The following is a 24,858-nucleotide window of genomic DNA, read 5'->3' as shown; positions in this document are numbered from 1 at the left end:
TCTGGAATTTATGACATGGTTCCAAAAAGTATTGATGCAACATGAATGGTATCACAGAATGGCTTTCCTCATTTTTCCAAAGGAAGACAGTGTTCCATAAGCTTTCTTCCTCCTAGCTTTATCCCTTATTGTAATGCTTCTTTGATAGCTAGTTTCTCTCTCACGCAAATCTGATAGTGAAACAGCATTGTCTGTGGGGGCAGTGGTGGATCTTGGGGTCTCAAATTTCAGCAGTCTCCTTCATGACACCAAAATCCAGCACCTCTGTGTCTCTCATGCTCCATTCTAAACCACAGTTGTGGCTTCCCTGGCGGTGCTCCCAAAGCTCCGCACCCTGTGCAACTGATCATATGATACTGATCATGCTCCCCTAAGTCTGCCTCTGATGGGTGGGGGAGTGGCTTGGATTGAAGTAGTGGATTATTTTGGGTGATTGAGAAGTGCTAACTCAGTGCCATTAGGCAGAGTTATGGGGCAAGTATACAGGGATGGAGTAGAGGCCACTAGCATAAAACATACCTAAGGAGCACTTTCACCCCTTCCTCACATTCCTATATGCAGAGCATTGTCAGAAGGTCCTGTCTGCAAATTACTGCATGTTTTTGCAAGAAGACTTTGCTCCTTTAGAATGCACCTTCAAGCACTCCATTTTCCTTCTATGTTCCTCCCCTGCTTCCCACTCCTTGTATAAGCTAAGAGGTAACATGGCTGTGCATCACAATGTATATTCACTGGCAAAACAGAGGCATCAAACTTCAGGCCTAATAACTCTATTTCTTTCAAGACCATTATAATCACACCCATTAAAACACTGCCTCTTTCACCTGCATAATGTATTGTGCCATTCTGGATAGTGTCAATGACAGTTGACAGCTCTCTTACCCATTAGGCTATGTTTTTGCTGGATGCAGGTGTTGCTAATCTGATAATGTTGTTGCTGGTTTTGGTGTGTGAATGTGTGTGTGCCTATGCAAGTGACAAGTATTAGCAGGTACTGTGCTGTCTGGTATTCTCTTTCAGGCTTCACAGCTGCACTCGTACCTTACCCCCCCCCCCAAGTTTATCAAACTTGTTCTTCCTCTTTTGTGATATGTCGGCAGCTCAAGCAACTGGATGTGCCCTGGCGTTCTGAGGTGATGATTGGCATGCCTAATCACTCTGTCTCCAACTCAGCACTGAAATTGATGAATGAGGGATGATTGCCTGAAACCGGTGATAAATTGGCTCCCACTGGGTGGCCTGCCAAATTCGGTGACAGAAAACAAGCTGTGTCAAACAGCAGGCTTTGTGGGCGCATTCTCTTCTGTAGCCATTTTATGCTCATCAACATTTTACCTGTGTATATGTTCAAATGCCAGGCTACGTGGTGAAACAGAATGCTCCCTGTGGCTGGAAGCTGAGGCCTAGTCTACACAAAAAGCAGAGCAGGTGACTGCAATAGAATCCTGAGGTAGATGAGGAGACTGTACCCTTCAGACAAAGGTGGAGGAAATGCCACTGCATAAATAGATGGTTACAAAAATACTTTGAATGTTTCCAGACAGGTGCTTACTGTGAGATATGCCCAAACCTCTTTGCAAAGTTTTTACATTTTGTCTTTGCCACAGAGGGTGGGATCTTTAGCATCTTCCCACATATACAGCATAGTAGTGTTTGCAGCAAATAACTTCCAGGGAGTACCTGGTTTCAGATGGGCCCACCATAGGAAAGATGAAATCTAGTTTTTAGGACAAAAGGAAGGACAGCTGTCGGTGACAGGAAATCTAAGTAAATCTTTAGAACTAGGAATAGAAAATGAGACAGAAGCAGAAAAGATAAAGGGTGGGGGAGAAGCAGCTCTTTAGGACCCCACAGATTCCTATTTTCTGGTTTCCAAAAAACTCAGTCCTCTATTCCAGCTATGATTTCATTCATTGGCTAAAACAATCAATGAAAAGCAAGAGCAGCTAGGCTGGCTCATCTCGCAGAAATCATTTAGAACATTGCCTACACATTTTGCTTTATAACTTCCTTTTTAGAAGGGCTAGAAATATAGCTTTTTAAAGAAGAAAGCTCAGAGTCTGGACCCCCTGTAGACTTAATTAGTCTCTCCTAGGTGCTTACAAGGTATCCAGTTACATCTAGGATTCTGAGATTACAAAGCAATAGCTGATCCTCATTTTTGAAAACATAAATCTGTCTCATGCCTTATGCAAAACACACAGGTGCCTGGATAGGAAGGTGGGATTAAATATTCAAAAGTTGAACCAATGGAAGAGAGGTGCTGAAGATGGTCATTCTCTAGGGACAGCTCTGCCAGCTATTACACATGTGATGAGCACTAATCCTACTACTATGCCATCAAAACAGACACTGAAAGCAAGTGTGGTGTAGCAGTTGTGAGTGCTAGACTTAGAATAAGGAGACCCAAGTTCAGTTCCCTTCTTGCTCATTGGGTTGCCCTCCCTGTTGAATAGTCACTTTAAAATGTGAAGGTTCATTATTGCTTCACAAGTTGTGTATGTCTTTAAGGGCCAGGGCAAATAACGAGACCCAGTCTTACAGCTGTGAAACATAGCAGGTGCTGCTAGGTTGTGCTGTGTCAGCAATTGGATGTAGTATATAAAGAGCAGCACCTAGCTCTCTCATTTCCCTGGGGGTTGGGTTGGTGGTTGGGTCGTGTTTGTTGTTGTTATCTTTAGTGTAAAAGGAGTTTTTGTTTTTGTTATTAAAACCTTGTTAAAGTTTTTTGAGTTCCTTGTTATGCATGGTCTCCCCAGCAAGCTCTCTGCGGCGCTACTAAACTGCAAATATCCAACACTCCCCAGTCCCCCCAATAAGCCTAACCTACCCCACAAGGTTATTGTGAGGTTAAAAGGGAGATATACAGTTACAATATCCCAAACCCTTTGGCAGAAGAGCAGGATAAAATGCAATGGCTATATACCACAAGGTCATCCTAAAAATCAGTTTACAATGGCAGCAAAATGGGGATATTCAACTTGAGTTTTACTCAGAGTAGACCCACTAAAATGAATGAACATGAGTAGATTACTCTCAGTAGATCCACTCTGAGTAAAACTTAGTTGCCTACCACACAAAGACACATCAATATACTTTAAGGCTCTGCAGCTTGTACCGAACTGTTAATTGTCCAAAACTAGGCAAGGCCATATAATCTGTGGCCTCTGTCTAAAAGGAAGCATACAAATTCCACTGCCTTGGGCAGTGAAGGGTTACAAGAACAAAGTCTGTTTTGAGGTTTGGAAAAGGAGGTGATTAATTAGCCCCAGCCCATTTCCTGTGCACGTTTTGAACAGCAAGCTACGGACAGGTTGCTCTTGCATTTGTATCTTTGCAACAAATACATCTGTAAAGGAAGATGCCTGACATTTGGAAGGAGAAAGAGCAGGGAAACCTCTCCTTCCAATTCACATTTTTGCAAACCCAAAGTATTTAGTGATTCTCACTGTGAGGATAATAGTAATCATGAAAAGCATGCTGATGAAATACTGTATAGGGAAACTAATTAGTAAGTGTTACAGTGCTCTTTATGCTTGTTTACCAGCCAAGGGAACACTCAGGCTTATGTGCTGGTGGCAGATGACTAATGAATGGAGACTCGACCTGCTTTCAATGGATAATGACCCAACACATTCAGAATCTGTAATGATAAAATATAAAACAAAAAGGCAATGCCATGTCCTCCCTCCTCCTCTGTCTTTCTCTGTCCTCCGAACATACATATTCAGCCCTAGAACACAATGGCTGTGAAATAAGGTGTCTGTATGTGTGCTTTTAAAAAGTAATTGACCATGATCTAAAAATAAAAGACATGCTTAGGTCCTGCAATGGTAGTACAGCTTCATACTTTAAAGACATTTTGGTGGTCCTTCTGGTTGAAACATTAATTATCCACAAGGGTTTTCAACCTTTTGGAGGTGCCCTTGACCAACTACATTCTTTCTGCAGCACCCCTGTGGGGCTCAGGAGCCCAGTTATGTGACCCCTTGCCTGCAAAGCAGGCAGCCTCTCACCCTTTTTCAAACACCCTCCCTTGTGGAGTGTTCCCTCAGCCTCCTCTCCTCTCCCCTCTCATTCGGAGTCCTCTGGGCAGCCACTGCTGCCACCCCTACTCTCTGAGCTGCACCCCACCCCCACCCCTCAAAGAGAGGTGCCTCCTCACACAGCCCCACAGATGCCTGGGACTTGTCTGTCCATTCCCAACAGCAAGGGCTGGTGGACTGGCTGGCCGGCCTCCCTCGCCCACTTGCTTGCTTGCTTGCTTGCTTACTCTGAGGCCGCCTCAGTTCCTGGCAACCAGCACCCCCTGGCCAGCTCTAGAGGCACCATTCTCCTGAGAAGCTTGTAGCCAGGGCTGCTGCAACAAACAGATGTGCAAACCTTTGGGAAACAGAGATGCAAGACGGCATCAGAGGAGGGAGGGAAGGAAAGAGGGACAGAGGCCAGTGTTGCCCACAGCACCACTGACCATCATTCAAGGCATCACAGGGTGCCACGACACACTGGTTGAAAACTACTGGTCTACACTGATAGCCATTTTGGAGTAGATTCCAATGTCCAGTCCAAATTAGCAGTTGGTGTACTATCTTTTATGATATCATTGTGCTCCTGCATCATTCCCATGATGGTTTTATTGTTTCTGGGGAGAAATGTGGGTAGAATAATCTATAGATTACATTACTAATATTGTAGAAATGAGTCCTGTACCATTTTGTCACAAGTTTATCCCTTTGTCACATTCCTAATCTGAATTTTTCATATATAAAAAGGAAACAATATATTTTCAAGTCCTTACATTTTCTAGATTGCTACAGGTATTTCCTTCCAACCAGGTGGTTCAGTGCCTACAAGGCCAGATTAAAAGGACTGTGTAAAATAAGTTACCAGAAAATACCTCTAAGATACCTCAAGATTAGCAAGGGTATTACAATGAGGGCTGTACACTTGCTTGTATTGCTTGCCAACCCATCCTATTTGACACCCCTGTCAAACACCACACCCCTTACAGGTTAAAAACTTTCTCCCTTTCATTACCCTCCCCACCCCCGCCAGTGGCAGAGACAACAGGGGAAGCACAGAAAGGGTTGCAAAGCCCACCACACACTGACCCAACCTTCCTCTTTCCAGCCCACCTGTTTGGCGCCAACTATTCCCAGTTATCTCCTCCTTACCCCCTTCCTGGCCTCAGCCATCTGCCTGCTTGCTTCGCCAAAGCCAAATCATCTTGCTCTGCTATTGCTTTTCTCTTCCACAGCCTCCAATGCTGCTAAGGCTGAAATGGCAGCATTGTGTGAGATGTGCAGCATCAGAGCAGGATGGTTGCTGCCTTGTTCTGCCTTGTCTGTTCCTCTGCAGCTCACCTGAATTGCCCATGCACTCACTCAGCTGACCTGCCTGCATGGGCTGCCCACATGCTATTCTGTCATCATGCAGCAGTTTGTGTGGCCACTTACTGGCAGCCACACCAACTACAACATGCCCAAAGTCTTACAATTTTATTATACAGTGGTACCTTGGGTTACAGATGCTTCGGGTTACGCGTTTTCAGGTTACGGGCGCTCCGAAACCTGGAAGTACAGTAACGGGTTACTTCCAGGTTTCAGCGCTCGCGCATGAGAAGAAACACTAAATCATGCCTTGCGCATGCGCAGAAGCACCGAATCGTGTCCCGCGCATGCGCAGATGCAGTGCTGCGGGTTGCGAATGCTGCGGGTTGCGAACGTGCCTCCTGCACCGATCACGTTTGCAACCCGAGGTTCCACTGTATAGTAAAATAAACTTTCATGAACTGCATACACAGAAATACTTTGAGCACAGGCAGTTGCACAACTCTTAGCAAAACACAAACAAAATTATTTTGGTAACCTTCAAAAGAAATTACTCTGAGCATGTGTAATTTCATATTTTAAACTCATTTCTCATTATTTTTGCTCACTTCCTAACTTGGGTCAGCCACCATCTCTTAGCCTGCCTGCCTCACATGGCTATTGTGAAGTTGTTTTATTTATTTAACTAATTTATAGATTGCTTCATAGTATAAAGCCATCAAAGCAGCATACAAATTAAAAACAGACACAAAACATACACAAGTTCCAGAAACAATATAACCATTTCAGCAAACGCTAAAAACAATGAAACAATTTCTTCATAAATACAATTGTTTCATCAGTCACTGGGAGCAGATCCACATCCAGTGTTTGAAACTCCCATTGTTCTAGGTGCATTTTACAACAGGGAATTTCATTAGTGTGAGCAGTTTCTGAGCTCTGGGCGCACTCCTGCACCTAAGATTTCAGATTAAAACTGCAGAGTGGAAGGAAAGGAGGACCTTTTTCTTCCTCCCCACTTCCAGTTACTCTCTGAAGACTGGAGAAGAGACCCTCTTAAGAATATTAGGGGGGTGGACAGGGGAAGGACTAGAGCATGTGAAAAGTGAACATAATATTTTAGCTGCAGTTCATTCATTTTCAGCTTTGCATTCTTGTTATAAAAAAGTGCACCTAGACATTCCGTTGTTGTGCCCATAGCCTAGGTTTAAGGTGCCATTTAGCTCCTAGCTTTCATATCTCAGTTTCTAACACTGTCCACATCAATTATTTAAAGCATATGGAACATACATTTAAAGCACATGACTTCTCCTAAGGAATCCTGGGAAATGCAATTTGTTAAGGGTGCTGGAAACTGTAGTACTGTGATGCAGGAACTACAGATCCCAGAATTATTTGGGAGAAGCCATGTGCTTTAAATGTAAAATGGATCCAAAAGGGGACTTAGTGCTCGTATAATGATGTATCATACACATCAAATTTGGGTTCCCTTAACCAGAGCATTGTATTTTTGAACCATCCAGATCCATATTATTCTGGGTACCCCTGCAAATAAGCAAATTAAGCACTCATCCCCTCAGCATGAACCTTTGTAACTGTGGCTTTTGGTCATCATGCATTCAAGTGTCTGGCACAGAAACAGCACTTTTCACTGGGGAAAACACTTGGTCTTCTTGAACAGAAGAGTCTCCAGATTATCAAATTGCATGAGATGAGGTAGCCCAAGCTTACTTTGGGGTGCAAGAGCATACAGATTTCCATTCCTTATTTAAGCACCTCGTACAGTTGTTTCAAACGTTTAAATGAGGAACTGGAATGCAGTTTCAGCCTCATCTCAAGGAGGGTGTTCCATCAGTTTCGGCTCTGTACCAAAATATGTTGGTGAGTGACAATAGCCCTATTCGGATGTTTCACTTATGTGTTAGAACAGTGTGTCAGGCAAGCTGAACTGAGTAGCATTGCACAGCCCCAACCTGGCACCTGTGCATGCGTCGTGAATGCTTGCAGAGGCAGAGCCTTTGCATGTAAAGCAGGGAACCAGATTGCACGAAAGCCTTTGCAAGTACAGGTGTACCTACAGAGGCTCCTTTCCTGCAGATATTCATGGTGAACATACAAGTGCCAGGTGTGAATAGCGCATGACAGGGGAATGGCTCCTCAGCGATGGTCTGACATGTGAGTAAGACTAAATACGGCTATTAACAGCCTCTTTTAGGAAGTGTCTGATGAGCTAAATAGAGGGTTTTCAAATGAGTCACAAAGCTGCACAGATGACTTCTTCCTCCCTCACCACTAAAATGTGGAACCACTTGCAAGTAAGATAAGGTTTATAAGATGGCGGTTGTACAGCCATTAGCCATCAAATATTTATCGTGGCTTCCTTATTTGCACATGGATGTAAGCGGTGGGGAGGGGGAAATTGCACTTCCTGTAATTTTCGCTATACAATGAAACTCTCTGCTTCCCATTAAAATCTTCATCAGTAAAATGAATACTAGGTAGCAGTAGGGAATTAAAGCTTTCAAGATACTGTGTGGGAATTAATTGCACACAGCATTTAATACTAACTTGTAGTATCAACCTTCTACACTAGATGGCAAAATGGTGCCATTTTTCACTTCTTGTTTCTGTGCTACATTTTGGAATTTCTGTTTGTACACAATTCAGATTTCTTATTCATGGGCACATGGATGGCATTATTACAAAGTCTTAATTACGGGGTTTTTTAAAAATAAAAAGCCCTCTTTCTATCATGTGCTCCTTTTAGACTTTGTAATGCCCATCACTTCACCTTCTTAAATATATATCAGAAATGTGATTGTTCCATCAAACATTAATGGACACCATTTAGTACTTGAAATGCTTTGAAAAGGGCTTGGTCCAAGTTCTTAGGCTGAAATCCAAGGGTAAAAACTTAATTGGCTTTTGATATTATGGTCTTCTCAGTACTTGGAAAAAATGGTTCCACCAATTTATCATACCTATTCCCCACCCTCTTTCCCCCTACTACTCATTGGAGGAAAATAATTATAATTTCGCTTTAGGCAACATATCAGACTTCATGAATTGAATTCATTCTAAACGTAGATCATCTGTGCCCATAAATACCTGCTGAGCATCTATTCCCCCGCAACCACTCTCCCCCCCCATTGCATCTGACTCTTATTGCATCCTCCAGGTCCCTACCTGCCCTCCCCATTACCTCATTTCTAACTCTCAGCAAGCTGAAAACCCTGGAAAATCTGGCTCTTTGGTTCATTATAATTTTATTATCAATATGATGGGGTCCCCCCCCCTTTGTATCCTGCCTGATGTTGCATAACCCATTGGAGGACCAGACACAAAGAAGTGTAATTTCAGAAGCACTGTTTTGAAACTTTTAAGGCTAGGGCTACGAATTATACAACTGGCCCCTGTAGTGGTCCCTTTCACAGTGATGTGATCTGCAAGAATCAGGTAATACTTGCCTCTGATGCCCCAAGTTAGCAGTTCAAGTTGAAGACACAGCTACAAGGGTGACCTGTGTGTGGAGTGGGCAACTCTGTCCAGGGCTCTGCAGTGTATTTTTGAATATCATATGCACATAGAATTATGGATAGGCACCTTTCATTGCTTGTCCCCACCACTGGCAAAAAAATATTTATTTAGGAGTATTTCTATATTCTAATAGTTCAGTATTTAGTTCTTAATTCGTGCAGATAATTAAGCTGGCTTGAATAACGGCAGTCACTAATTTCTCTCACACAGTAAGCACCATTCTTTCCATGCCAGAGTCAAGACACAGGAAGAAAGGAGATAGAGGCATTCAAACCCAACTTCTTAAAACTTCCTACATACCATGGTAGCAATACACCATTATTCCCCATGGCCCATTTAGAATGGGAAAAGCAGCTTTTGGAAGCAGCAGGGGGAGTGGAGGGAGTGGGTTATTCTGCTTAGTCCTTTCCCTGCCTCCAAATCACACATCCCCAGTGGCTACCCCTGCCCCAGCTACTCTAATGCTGCAGCTGGTGCAGAATATGTCAGTCCACCTTGTACTAAAATTGAGATATTAGAACTTTACAACACTAGATCTATGTATATAAACTGTACTAGCTTCTAGGCGTCATTAAAGTTCTGATCTTGATTTTGGAGATTGTAAGTAGTCTAGACCTATTCCTATAAGAATCCCTCCACATCTTTTGGAAAGGTCCTGATACATATTTTTTGCTTGAAGAAGTGTGGCCCTGGACTTCCAGCCCAAAGTCCTGTTCTGACAGCATCACCACTGAAAGATGGCAAAAAAACACACAACAAAAACCCTGCTGCAGCTGTGTCAGCACACAGGAAGAGCTTTGCAACTCTCTCTTTAAAATCAAATGAGCCTTGATCAGGACTGCTTCCATAGATCAAAAGTTACTCCTTGCAACTGCCTGAGATCATCATTATGGGCAGCATATACTCTGCTTCAACTCTGCTGCTTAAATAATTTTAGCTCCCTCTGTATAAACCAACTTATGATCCCAGTGAAAAAACAGCCATGGCCCATGAAACAAGTAGGAATGGATAATCAATTTTTATCACTTGTATTATGAGTAGGACCCATAGCTTTGGGTGAGTTATTATAGTTTCTCCGCTAGGAATGGATGTGTATAGATGTTTAATCTCTCTTCCATTGCTATGTATCAGCCCAGATGGACAGGAAAAGAAAGCAATGTTAGCTCATACTGCAGCTTGTGCTTTACCCTGTGACCTTTAACCAGAGGTGCCAACTTGAATAAAATATTGGGGGTGGAGCAAGGTAAGCCCTGCCCCGCATAATTGATCACAAGACACGGTGCACACACACCATTTGAAGGACGATGATCATCAATTTTGTGGGGGCTCGGTCCCTAGGAGTTGGCTCCTGTGACTTTAACCATGGCATTCTACTTTGCTAGGTATTCACCTCTATCTTCACTGCTTTCCAAATAAAGTTAGATCAGCTTAAGTATCAGGCCTTCTCAGTCAACACATGTCCTGACTCCACCCCAAGGCTCTAGGTGCTTCCTTTTTCACAGACTGAGAGATAGTTTCTTACATTAACACTTCAACACATGGCAGAAAGATCTAAACAAATCTACAGAGGGTTATGAGAGTCAGCCTAATTGTTTTTCCATCTCAAAAACTTCTTTCCACCGACACCCCAGGGCATGCTGAGCTCCTCCCCAGCCACCCCACCCCACTGCTTCATTTCTGCTGCTGCCTTAGCCCAGTAAATCCCCATCCTTTCCTTTCTAACATGTGATAATACAAGTTGCAATGAGAGCCAAAGGAACTCTGAAACAAAAACATGATTCACTGGAAAACCTTGTCTGCCCAATTTGGAAATTAATTTAAAGTGACTTAGCTAAACCCACAAGGGAAGTCAGTAGCACAGTAGAAGTCAGTTGCCACATTCATGTTTTGCTACTGCAGGATACCAACCCTGATGTACATAATACATACTCTAGTCCTTTTATGAACTCCAGCAGGACTGAGTGCAAACTCAGTTGCCTCCTTCCCATGAATCTTCTAATCTTGGTTCTTTTCTGCTAGGCATTCATTTTTATTCAGTGCCTTCCTGAGTGATTTTATGGTCCTAGGTTAATGCCGCTCAGCATCATGGAAGTACTGAACCATAGGGCTTCTCCAGTTGCTAGAATGGATGCTCATTTTTTATTTAAAACTACATGGGTAAAAAAACACAGCTTCCTAGACTACCATACTTCAAAATTTCACATTTTTCAGTGGTAAAGCATACACATTCTTTCATTCAACTAAATGCAGAAATCTCCCTTCATTTCAAAGAGCATTGCAGACTTTCTCTCACTTGGAGCCTCTCTGTAGCTTGCATTACTGTCATTTATTTTATTTTGTGAAAGTCCTTCACTGTGCAGCCCCACCCCATGCTTCAGAGAGCAAGACGTCAGAAAAGAGGAACAAAATGTAATGTACTCTAGAGAAGTGCACTTACCAATTATATTTATTCAGCTGCATGGGGAAATCTCAGCAGTTCAGAGCAAATGTTCACTGAGGTGAGTAACTTTGCAAACCAGTTTAGCTGGTGGGTCACAGGGGAGTTCCAAGCATCAAGAGTATGCTGTGCCTATAATATTCAACTGAACATTATTATTGGCCAATGAATGGGCTTAAACCCCCTAAGTATGATGAGTCTTTCTAGGAGAAAACTGGACACGAGCCATAGCCTTCTTAAGTCAGGACAAGCCCTCTATAAACCACACAAGAATGGATATTATGGTGGGAGGATAATTGTGGTGAATAGCATACTGTGTATTTATTAGAGCTGAGCCAAAATTCAGCAGGTGACATTTTTCTTGGAATATGTTAAAGATTTTTCTTTTTCTCCACCTAATAGATAAAGGCCACTTTCTGCACACGCTCCAAACTCAAAAATCTGTTCAAGCAAGTAACATGTAGCTAGCGGAATTACATTTACTTACTTCATCTGTGCATGTAATTCTTGTCTTCCCCTTCCCACTCTATAAAAATCTTTGTATTTTGGCATTTGGCTTTCTAAGTTTTCGAAGGTAATTTTATGCAATTTATCACTAGAAGCTTCCCCATGTTCTTAGAACTGCATGGATGTAAAGAAGAGTTTGGATTTGATATCCCGCTTTATCCCTACCCGAAGGATTCTCAAAGCGGCTAACATTCTCCTTTCCCTTCCTCCCCCACAACAAACACTCTGTGAGGTGAGTGGGACTGAGAGACTTCAGAGAAATGTGACCAGCCCAAGGTCACCCAGCAGCTGCATGTGGAGGAGCAGGGAAGCGAACCCAGTTCACCAGATTACGAGCCCACAGCTCTTAACCACTACACCACACTGGTAAAAGCTACCCCTGCATTATAGGGATATTTCCTAAGATTTTGCTACACTCTGCCTTCTGAGCTTTGGGAGAGTAAAACCCAAAGCTTCTCTCTTTGCTTACTTTTTTCTTAGGACTGGGCTGAGAAGAGGAGTCCTGGTCAATAGGGCAGTTTAGGCTATGGCAGGAGGTTCATCCCATCTAAGAGCAGCCTATTGTAAAAAAAATACTTTGAGAGGGGGGATACTTATACCAAAAAAGGGTTTGGCATTCATGAAAAGTCCCTCTCTGGGCCATTATTAAAGTAAGCCAAACTAATAATAATGTCTATAATATTTCTTGAGTTAACAACATCAGAGCAGGGATAGGTTTACAGTAAAAATCAAATATCTTCCCTACACACAAATGCTATATAACTAGAGCCAAGATTCTGAGTAGCTTTGTAATGGAATTTGCTCCCACATGGTTTTGTGATGGCCACCAGCAGCGATAGCTTTAAAAGAGGATTAGACAAATTCATGGCGGGTAAGGCTATTAATAGCTACAAGGCACAATGGCTACACTCCACCTCCACTGTTGGTGGTGGTATGCCTCTGAATGCCAGTTGCTGCAAATCACAAGTGGGGAGAAGGCTGCTTTTTTAAAAAGCTCATGTTCTGCTTGTAGGCTTCCCATGGCCATCTGATTGGCCACTCTGATGCTGACCTTGATCCATCAGGGATCTGCTTATGTTCCTAGACCCAGTCTCTCTCCTACATACTCTCTCCGCCTCTGGATACCTTGGCTGTTGTTTGTGCTGGGCTGGCTGCTGCTCAGCCTTTCATTTTTAGTCATTGCCTTCCTTTTCTTCTCTATCTTGCCCATTGACTTTTCAGGATAATTTGTGGAATTTGTCGCCACAAGATGTGGTTGCTGCCTCTACCTTTGACAGCTTTAAGAGAGAATTAGACAAATACACTGGTTTCTGCAGCCTATGTTTCTAAACACCACTTGCTAGGGAACATGCCCTGCTCGTGGGCTTTCCACTTGTATCTAAATGGCAGTGGTCACTGTGGGAAAGAGGATGCTGGACTCAATGGGTCTTTGGCCCATCGCAGCAGTGCTCTTCTTTCTCCTGCTTTTGCTTCTGTAAACTTCTTTCTTATGTTTTTTTTCTTCCCTCAGCCATCTCCAACAGTCACAACTGCCGTTCTCTTTAAAATGGTTCAACGTTCCTCCTCTGTGTCTGGCGTGCCCTCCTCTAAGTCAGGGAAAAGTTCCTGTTGTGTCATCACCCTGACCAGGGCATTGCAACTGGCCTCAAGCGCATGAACTGGTGCTGTGTTTTTACCATGGTGAGTTGTCAAAAGCCATTTCCCCACAGCATTTTCATTACCCACACGTTGAAGAACAATATTTTCACAGGCTTGGAAAAATAGTAATTTGAAGACTGCTCACGTGCAAAGCTTCCTACAATTTATTTTTTTGTATATATATATAAAGATTTCACACCATTGCAAGCAGGGCCATCACCCAATTAAGAAACCTTAGTCAATTAATCAAACGAATTTAAAGTGATTAATTAATCAAATTGATATAAATTTGCATATGACTTAAAGCAATAGGTATTAAGAAAAAGGCAGACTTTCATTGTTTTCAGATGATACATGCATGTGTCACCACAGTCACCATCTCAAAAGAAGCATTTGCTCCTGTGGGAGAGAGAAGAGGGAATGCCTTTTCTAAGGAAGCACCTGCCATCTGCAGTTTTTTAAGTACTTGTCTTAATTAACATTTTAAAATGTGCTTTCTGATTAATTTAAGGTTTTGCTGTTGAAGTGTAAAGCCCTGAACAGCCTGGGATCTGCTTCCCTGTGAGACCTCCTTTTCCAAGATCATCATGTTCAAGCCTTTAGGTCATCAAGCGAGGTCCTCTTGTGGGTGCCACATGCCCTGGAAGTTTTTTTTTTTTAGTACCAGTGGAAGAGTCTTTAGTGCTGAAGGACAGGAGGGGGGAGTATTATCCCATCTCAAAAAGAACTGATCCCTATTCTGAGTCCATCTCCCTGCTGACCAGGAGAACCTTTGTATTGTCTGCTTTATTGTCGCCATTTGCTAGCCCTCATCCAACTCATAATGGCTTCCTTAGTATTAGATGAAAAGGAGAAATAGTGTAGCAACCACCCATTGTTGACAACCTATCTGCTGGTAAATTTGTATGGTTAACTTCTTCGTGTCTCCTGTCTGCTCCAATCAGCAGAAGGCTTGTCACACCTTTCTGGTTGATCTGTCCCAGTAGTGTGGTGGCAAATTTAGAAATGCAAGGTCCCTTCACGACAGTCACACCATGCTGCCTCACACCCATGTCTGAGATTATACGCTTTAACTTCCAGAACGAAAGTTTTCCCTAAAGCTTCCTGAGAGTGTAGTTTTGTGATTTTTAAAGATTTCTCAGCACCCTACCAATCTACTCCCCAGAAAGCTGAACATCACAATTAAAGCAAAAGTTATATATGACAAATCAATACAGCATTTATAATCTATAAAACAATATTAACAACATAACCAAAAAATAAACTAAGCACTGTTAAGGTCATACACACACTCTCCACACCCCCATGACTCATAAGCTTTCACTCTGTTCAGCTCATTAGAATACACATACAGCGGTACCTCAGGTTAAGTACTTAATTCGTTCCAGAGGTCCGTACTTAACCTGAAACTGTTCTTAACCTGAAGCAGCACTTTAGCTAATGGGGCCTCCTGCTGCTGCCGTGCCGCTGGAGCACGATTTCTGTTCTCACCCTGAAGCAAAGTTCTTAACCTGAAGCACTATTTCTGGGTTAGCAGAGTCTGTAACCTGAAGCGTATGTAACCCGAGGTACCACTGTAAACATAATGCCCATGGCAACAATTCCCTTCTAAAGGTTCCTTGGGCAAGACAGGTGGAAAAACCATTGCCTGAAGGCCAACTGAGTCTGCCTCCCCTCACACAGGAAGCTGGCCCTGACCTGGCTGCCAAAAAAGGGATCCATGGCACCACCACTTCCACCTGGGTCCCTAGGTGACTATACCCATGATCTATCCTTCTTTTAAAAAAGTGTTGTGATGTTTGACTGTGTTCTGTCTTGGTATTCTACACAGACACGTTTGAAATGGCTGTAGACATGCCAACATTTATGCTTTACTCATTTCTGTCTTACTTTCAGAAGTTCTTTTCTTACAGTGGGGTGGATCCTTTTTGCCAGCAGTGACCCTTGCAAGACAATTACTTAAGTTGCTTGGGGAGGGGAATTCTTAGCAGACAAATGCAGACAGTGGAAAGCCTAAGCAACCTCTTTCCACTGGTCTTTAACTCCCCAGTCACAGCCTTCCAAGACTGCTTTAAATTAAACAAACAAACACTGAGGTCTGAGGAAAAAAGATCCTGAACTCTGTCACATCTGGTTTAGCCCTTCAAAGACTGGTGTGTGTGTGTGTGTGTGTGTGTGTGTAAGGAATGGAAATTGACTGGCGAGGCATGGGTAAATAAAGTTAGCCTCTGCTGCTGTGACATTGATTCAGATTTTGGCAGGATAGGTAGATTTAGTTCAAAGAGAAATCAGAGAATAGGCAAGAATTGTTTCAATATACATTCCAGGAACAAAAAGAGGCTATGCATTTGACCCTAGGCAGTTGCCATTTCAGGATGGCTATTTTTACAGCTAAGATGGCTATAAAAATTTCATACACTATTTTTCAATGTCACACCCACACCCCTCTTTTTCCTGCCCATTTGAAAGGTTTAGAACAGGAGCACCTGTGCTTGCATTATTTTCTTTGTGATATATATTCTTGTTTTCCTTCATCAGATTCACCATATAAGCGGCAAACTAAAAAGGATGAAGCTCAAGGAATACAACATATGTTTTCCATTTCCCATGCAAAACTATTTCTCCATCTGATTTATTACCCACCTGAACAAAATTATGTTTTTATTTCATGTTTATTTCAATTTCCTCAGCATCTCCCATGTCTGGGGTGGGTATGGGACAAGGAATGTAAACTCCCAATGATGTTGGACAAAGAAATCAGCTTTGAAATACAAATTTACAGCAAATCCAGGTTCTCTCCATGCATACAAATGAAAAATGCTGCTGCAATAATTTTTAAACTAGCAAATGCAAGGTAATCCTGGGAAGAGTGGTCTTCAATCTCCTCCAGACATCTTTTACTGAACGCTGGGACTGTAGGATAAATCCACTGACAGCTATAAAACACTGCAGTGGCAGAAAACCTGCGTATATTTGGTTGTAGCATGTGCATACTGTCGTTCTTTCTGGGACACCCAGAAGCACCATTGGGACCACAGTAAGATGCTTCCTTGGCCGCCTTTGAAAATCATGGTTATTTGCTGGATGAACCTACTTGCCCACCATAGCAGTGATCACAAGAGCTAATAATACTCTATATACTGTGAAGCAAATTAATTACCATGCCTGAATGGGCAAGTAAATAATCGTAAGGCTTACTTGTGGGATCATAATGAAAAATGCATAGCCTGTGCCTTAGAAAAAGGGGCTCTCATGCAACCTGTTCTACAAATCTGGGCAAAGACAGGTGAGCCTTTTATGTAAGACTGGCTGAGTAGTCTTAGCAAAGCTAATCTGCCACTGAAAGATGTGTTCCTATTTAGGTAGTACCAGAGTTTGCCAAAGTAAGCAAGCTGTGTTCTATAAATTGTCTAGTTCAAGAAGCTTCTGATTCTGAACAGCATCTTTAGTGAATAGTGAGGATACAACAACAACAACAACAACAACAACAACAAGTTTTGCCACCCTTCTGTAAACCAACCAAAGTAGTATACTGCAAATAAATACATTCAAGACAACAGCATTATAAACACAGTTAAATCAACAGAGCATCATGAAGTACATTACAAGCAGCAATACTAGGGAAAATGCAAAAGGCGAAATTAAAAAGATGTGGCATCACATCTTTGGTAAAAGCAGAGAAAGTAGGGAGTTGGACCGACCGTAGATCTGAAAGCAGCACATTCCACCATCATGCATGGCCATCAAACAGGCCTCTGTAAGTGATGGTATCTTCAAAAAGTCCTCTTTATCCATATTATAATACATTTATGGCTAGGGTGCATATAATGTAACATTTTACCATGGAGGAGATATTTGGTTTGATTTGGATCTCAGTATGAACCTACCCATTTCACACTTTCTGAAATGGCATTGAACCAAAGCACAGCTATCCTTTAAAATTCACACTTCTCCAATTTTTGTGATGCAGTTCTCCAAGCAAATAATGTGCACAAAAATGCATATATTACAAAAACTGCTTCAAAATGTGTATGTTAGGAGAAATTTGTACTAAAATGCTCATTGGAAATTTGCAAACTCATGCACAAAAGTGAAGAACTTGAAAATGGAAAAATAAGAAGCAGCGAGTAGCCAGAATGGACATATCCATCAATTTCTCATCCATCAGTTTCTCATCCATCCTTCCTCGGCTCATATAAACAAAAGAAAATGCACACTGCTACTTGTTCATTTCCTAAAGCATTTTTAGGCATGCCTATCAAATGAGATCTCTATACTTGGTACTAGAGATGTCAGTCATAGTGGGAAGTGCAAATGCTTATTTCTTCCTCTATACTTTTTGAAATCATGCCTCTGGATTAAAAACATCACATCAAAACTAGTCGCTTGTCCTGATAAAATCTAAGCAAATTCATCCTGCATCTCTCCAAGAGAAGAGGAAGCTACCTAGCCAGAAGATGATAGAAAGTAGAGGATATGAACCTGCCCAAATATACAACATTACGTTTCAAAATCACAACCTCCCACTCTCTCACTGCATGCTGAACAGCCTTGCATATGTTTTGCTATAGCAGAATGGGCAATGTAAAAATCAAAAAGAACATTAGAGTGCATTTCCTGAACTGAACCATCTAGTTCAGCATTCTATATGCAACAATGGCCAGACATATACCCAAGTATGAAGGCAACAGCTCATTCACTGTCTGTTCCCAGCGTAATCATGGCTAATAGCTATCTTCCATGAACTCATTTGATCCTTTTGAAAATAATATTTACTCCTTCATTAGGGTCCTTGAAGTTTGCATTATGACCTAATGAAGCATCTTGGTTGGCTTTCCTGCTTGCATGTTAATGGACAAACCAGCTACTTATCTGTGATTTAGTAACCAAATAAGGCCACAATCCTAACCCTGTTTACCTGGAAGCAAGCTCCTTTCAATTCAGTACAACTTAAATCTGAGTAGATATATTAGGGAACCTCCAGCCCACAGATCTGATTAGGCCCATCAGGCACCCCCATTGGGGCATAAGGCTGTTTCGGCCAAGCCACAAGCACATGCCCTCCACCTGATGCCATATATGTTGTCAGGTGTGGGGCAGGTAAATATATGGTTGTGCCAAAAAGGGAGCTGCAGGCACTGCCTATCGGCTGGTTGGCAACACTTGCAAAACCCTGTGTTGTATGTGGCACTTGGAAGCCCCAATAATCAGTTGATTGCTGGGGCTTCAAAGCTCTTCCTCTCTGCAAGCACCAATTGCCAGGTGACTGTTGGGGCCTCAAAGTGCCCTGCACAGCTCTCTGCAGAATCAGCTGCTTGTCAGTGCTCACAGAAAGCTATGTCTGATACTACCCCACGTGAAAGTCTCTTGGCTTATGATATCTTCAGCAATGTTCATGTGTCAGCAAATTTCAAATGTCATATTTCAGAAAATCTGCAGTAATAAAGTCCCATGTGAGGACTAAGCATGTGAATTGGGTTGAAGACGAAGAGGGAAATAAACTCTTATACGGACAATGGTACATAGCCTACAGATTTCCAGAGGTCTGTAGAAGAGGCAATGCAGAAGATTAAGGTGCCTCAAATCTACAGCAGCCCACAGTATACAGAATGCATACTGCCTTTTCTAAAAGATGAACACACTTGCCATTTAGCTTTTATTTTACCCTTGTGTGAGCAAATACAAACTTCACACTTTTTACGAAGTGTTAGCAACACTATGTGGGATCTTGAAACAATCATAAGCATGCTGCCACAGAAACTGAAGACAATATAATAAGTTACAGTAGATGGTGCTAGACAGGTGCAAAAGATTCAAGACAGTCATTTGAGGATACCTGCAAGATTTGCCCTTAAGCTAAGCGGTTTAGAAAATGTGCAATTTAGATTTATCTGTTCAGGAGGGAGATTCAGATAAAACAGTTGAGCTGGTGAGATGATTAAAGACAAACCCCTATATTTAGATAATGCTCAGATTATTACCTTATCTGACACAATGAAGGGTACAAGCCCCAACCCCACAAAGCTCAACGCTGTAGGTGTAAGTATAGGTGACAATGACATGCATAAAAGATGCTGATTCAAGATTCAAGTCAATCCTCCATTGTGGTTCCTCTGTTTAGCATTGGGAGGTGAGGGACAATAAATTGTCCCGTTTATTGACATGTATCAAGCTATTCCTATTTTCAAAACACAGTAGCTTGAATAATTCCAATAAGGAAAAAGCCCCACATCAGTGTAAAATCTCTTTGGCTTGTCAGTTTAATGTGGATTTATAAAGTATTTTAGAATGCATGCTAGAGACTGGAAAGAGCTTAAAGGCTCTTCTGGAGTCACAGGTATTGCATTTTAATGTATACATCAGAATTTACTATATCATCTTTCAGTAATTTGCATCATCACGCCAGGAGTATGGATCTCTGTATATTAAAGAGAGACATGAAAATACCCAGGTTTATTGAGGATTATTTTGTTATGACAATAAAGTCTCTTATCACCTTAAAAGTACATCTTTTCTCTGGGTTAAAACATGTCTTCTGTTACAAATCCAGATGAGCATGTGTCATAATGGCAAGATTAACTGAATGCTGCATCTAATGAACCTTACTGTTTACATTCGGCAGCATGCAACAAGGCACATACTGCAGGGACACTGTAGAAAATGCTCTTTAAACCTTCAAAAGTTGATAATTGTTTTGAAAGAACCAATTCAGGTGCCAACCTGAAGAAGGTGTCATCAGATGGCCCATAGTCTGCCTCTCGAAAAAATGTAAAGGCTAAAGCCCTCAAATTGACTTTTTTGTGTGGCTACTTTGAAACAAACTATTTTCTGCAGGTGGACAGTTGCTCCACTACAATGAAATATGATGACAAAGCGAGGTCTGAAGCTTCCAAATGATATTTATTTCCATTTATCTGCAAACCTGGGGCTGGTTTATTGATTTAGCATCTCTACAACTGATCCTTCTTCAAATGATTCCAGGGCAAGAACTTTAAAACAACCATTAATAACACTGGTCAACAACAAATTTGTTGTCTGCGTTTTTTCAGCTGATTTCGGACGAATCTGATGCGCTGAATCCAAAAATCACATTGGTTTTGCTCAATCAGGTCAAGTTTTTGAGCTATGGCCACATGTCTTTTTTTACGTTTTTGTTCACATGTACGCTTGTGTGGAGCATTTTAGAAGAAGTTGGTGGGGTAAAATGCCTTGTCAAATAATTGTTTTGATCGGAAATGATTATTTTAATGACAAGAAGTATTCAGGTCTGATAGTTCTGGGGGATTATGTCAAAAAGGGATCAGTTTGAAGTCATAAAACCTCGAAATCTTCCATAAATTGGTGCAGCAAAGCATAAAGTTGGGGGATCAAAACTAAGTTAATGGGGCAGCCACCCCACGAAGTATCCTGATCTTCAATCAGCACGTCGTCCTGTAGCTCATTGTGATGAAATTCCAGTGCCTATCTTCAGAGAACTTCCTGACGTTAGTGATGAAGATGCCTCCAGTGTTGAAGGACATGAAGAAGAAGAAGTGGTTCTTGAAGATGATGCTCCACATCCATTTTCCTAAAAGGAGTTGAATGATCTAGTTCGCGACCTCAGCTTGTCAAAGGACTCTGCCGAACTGTTGGCATCCAGATTGAAGGGGGGAAACCTCCTCTCTGACAGTGCTCACATCAGCTTCTTCCGCAACAGGCATCAAGAGTACCTCCGTTTTTTCTCAGAAGAGAAGGACTTGGTGTACTGTGCAGATATTGCGCAGCTTCTGCTCAAGCTTGGAGTGCCACAGTACGAACCCAAAGATTGGAGACTGTTCATTGACAGCAGCAAGCGATCACTGAAATGTGTTCTGCTACACAACGGCAACCAGTTTGCCTCTATACCCCTGGCTCACTCGAGTACACTGAAGGAGAACTATGAAGCAGTGAAGTATGTCCTGGAGAAAATTGGTTATGATAAGCATAAGTGGTTTATTTGTGTTGACCTGAAGATGGTGAACTTTTTGTTGGGACAACAGTCTGGCTTCACCAAGTACCCATGTTTTCTGTGCATGTGGGATAGTAGGGACCGTGCTCAGCATTACACGAAGAAGGACTGGCCTGTGCGGGAGGAATTGGTGCCTTGCAAAGAAAGGAATGTCATCAACGACCCTCTGGTGGACAGACTCTTATCTAAAGCCCTCAAAAGGACTTTTTCGTGTGGCCACTTTGAAACAAATTATGTTCTTATCACAATCTCATCTGTACTTAAACAAGCAAGAACAGCATGTAGAGACTATTGAGCTTCATGTATCAAATTCTCAGGGTTATACAATCCTGCAAAGTGTAACCAAGCAAAAAACACAACACCAATAAGCCAGGCCAAGAGAAGGGACAAAGAGTTGCTCTACCATATGTTTGCATGATTTCTATGATTTCTAAGGCAGAGAGAGAAATTTGCTTCTGTTCAAATCGATACACTTTAGAATGTGGCAATACCGCATCCACAAAGATGCCTACAGATTATGGTGGTATAAGATGGAACACTTTCCAGTTTCAATAAGTACTGTTAAAGAGCAGAAACTAAATCACAATGGATTGGCATAATAAAACTACAGTGCTAAATGTTTCGCCATATTTGCCCAGCAGGAGGCTCTCTTGCTACACGCTGCATGAGGCAATTCTCCTCCCGGACTAAGGCACTCGGTCATAATCAGGAAGTAGAAGGCAAGAATGTGACGATCACGCTAGCACTCAGGATGACATGGTATTAAAGGCAGTGAATCGTTTTTTCCATCCTAGACGAATTACTCAGGATCATTTAGTCCTCTAACACCAACTTCTTTACCAATTCACAAGTTATCCAATAAGAGGAGAGAGAGGAAAGCTCTTCCTTTAAAATCTTTACACAAATCCCCTCCTCCCAACTCAGAATTCATAAAGGTACCAAACCAGAAATCAAAAGCCAGAAACAAAAGTAGCATAATTTTACTTACTGTAGTGCTGTGCAAAAAAGTTTCTTCTGTGTTGGTTTTTTCCCCTGTTAATGAGAGAAGAAAATGCATTAAAAAGTAAAAGGTAAGGTAAAGGACCTTTACCTAAACTGCATTAGAAAGTGATTAAAGGAGAAGAAAGTGTCAGTGAAATTCTCATTGGGTTAGGGTGGGTATTGCTATAAGTACTTTAGCTCTGAGGTGGCTAAATGGTTTAGTGAATGCCTTTATTTCATTCTTCAAGTCATCTCTTCCCAAATGCCTGCTGTTTCTGAGAGGCTGCCTTCCACACACCAGGCAGCTGGTTGTTTTATTGTGAAATCTTTACTTTTAAAGAAATAAGTAAAAAACAAACAAAGGGTAAAAGATATAATTTAATCTGTTCAAAGAACAGTTTAATCTAACACATTGTACTCAGAAGTAAATCCCATTGAATTGAATGGTGATTACTCCAAAGTAAGTGAGTGTAGGATTGCAGTCTGAAACTGCTCCGTACTTAGTATCTGTGTATTAGCTGAGCAAAAATGATTTATACATGTTCCCCAGTTATTTGTTTTAATCCCCATAGCTTCAATCCACAAATGCTTACATCAGTGCTTATCACTAAACTTATGACAGCTCCTGGGGACAGCAAGGAAGACTGGGTTGAATGCCTCTGTCTCCCAAGCAGGTTGTTGACATTGTTCTGAAGATACGTGCAGACCAGCATGGATTACGGTGTGTGCAATTCTATGTAATGGGTGCAGGATTTATTTTCTACCCAGTACCACACATCTCTTTTTGTGTGTGTGCATCCAGCAAGGCGATCTGTATCTTGAACACGGTTTCTGCATATAGATTGCCCTTGCAGGGCTGGGCTGCATGGTCACTTGTTGGACTATAGGTTTCCCATAAAATCTGCATCCCTAACCAAATTAGATGCGGCCTGCATATATACCTGACTAGCACTGAGGCTTGAAAAAGAAAAAGAAATTAAAGACATAGGCCCATTTTCTTGGGAGGTGGCAAATCCAGCATATGGACATTTCCATCTTTATTTTCATGTGGTAAGGCATTTATACAAAATCGTGACACCATCTGGGAAAACAGTATTTTTGAGACAGTTCCTGTATCATACAATGTCAGGGATTTTATTACAGGGACTACACCTCACCATGAAAGTGAGGTGGTAGAATCACAGTATAGACTACAACACCTCAAACTTAAATGCATAAATTTGTTCCTCCAAGTGAGGAGTGTAAGGGCTGTGTGACAAAGGACAAAGAGCTGACTTGGTCAATGGTATTACAAGGAACTTGAATTTTTTTGAATTTTTTTTTTTAATTAAAGATTTTCTTGTTTTACAGAAGTAAGTGTAATGTCTCTCATATTTTTTTCCATGTAACATTTTTACAAATCCGTTTCATTTGTTGAGACATTAGGGGGAGAAAAAAAAGAAAGGGTGGAGGGAGGGATGATGGGTGGGGGTGGGGTTGGGTGGCGATGTTTCTGTTATACTTGAACACCTCAGGCTCGGAAAGGAGGAGGAACCCTTCTCCTGAGCAACAACAAGCCTAGCAGCTGGGGAGTTAACACATTCCCTTCCCCAGGCCCTCCCACTGCCTTATCAGTTTTACAAACTTAACACACCCCTGCAGTGGTGCTGATGCCTCTCACCAATTGCATGAGAGAAACACAGCCCGTCTCTGTTTCCACAAGGTTCCTGAGTGGGAGGAAGGGACAAGTTGTTGCAAGGGCATCCTATTTCACTCCAAAGGCCTTTGATGCCTCATCTGATTCATTGTGAGCTTCCCAAAATGATTTGTATCAATTTAATCAAGTTTAACTTGCAAGGCATCCTCTAAGTCTAAAAGAATGCTTGGAAGTGTAGCTTGCTCAAGAGGCTGAACGTTCTGTATCAGCCCCCTCACAAGACTATAGTACTCAGGGTTCTGTGAAGAGACACAGTCATGGGCATAGCCGGGGGGGGGGTGTGGAGGGGCAGCTGTCCCCTCTAAATCAATAAAAATACATAAAAATACATAGCAAACTGAGGTTCTGCCCCCCCAAAGGCCTGCCCCCCCCAACAAAAATCCTACATGGACACAGCGACTATTAAACCAGTTGAAGTCTGCAGTGTAGATACATGTTGTTAACAGTCACCAAGAAACATAATCAGCAACCCCTAACGTGGGCAACCATGTGGCAAGCTTAAAGGTACTAGTGCCGGGGTATCCAACATAATGTCCTCAAGATGTTGTTAGACTACAACTCCCATTAGCCCCAGCCAGCACTGCCAATGGTAAGGGGATGATGGACGTTGTAGTCCTACAACACCTGGCACCTAAGGTGGAAGAAAAAGACTCTATAATGTGCAGTTTTTGGCGGCAAACCTATATACACTTCCCTGGGTATAGGCCCAGCTGAACTCAAGAAGACTTACTTCTGAGTAGACATG

At 42.0% G+C, this 24,858-nt stretch overlaps 1 long non-coding RNA gene across 2 annotated transcripts; it reads left to right on the top strand.

Moving 5' to 3' along the window:
• Positions 1-7,309: 7,309 nt before the first annotated feature.
• Positions 7,310-19,952, top strand: LOC310676931. Of its 2 annotated transcripts, XR_014510802.1 has the most exons (4): positions 7,310-7,505; positions 13,322-13,491; positions 15,064-15,200; positions 15,988-19,952. It is a non-coding gene; the product is annotated as an uncharacterized lncRNA (long non-coding RNA). The 2 variants fall into 2 exon arrangements; XR_014510801.1 differs by lacking the exon at positions 15,064-15,200.
• The last annotated feature ends 4,906 nt before the right edge of the window (positions 19,953-24,858 follow it).

Source organism: Podarcis tiliguerta (genome assembly GCF_965153285.1).
Source record: "Podarcis tiliguerta genome assembly, chromosome: 4".
In the NCBI taxonomy this organism is placed as follows: domain Eukaryota; kingdom Metazoa; phylum Chordata; class Lepidosauria; order Squamata; family Lacertidae; genus Podarcis; species Podarcis tiliguerta.
The sequence above is the reverse complement of the archived record's forward strand: the minus strand, read 5'-3'. Positions and strand labels throughout refer to the sequence as shown.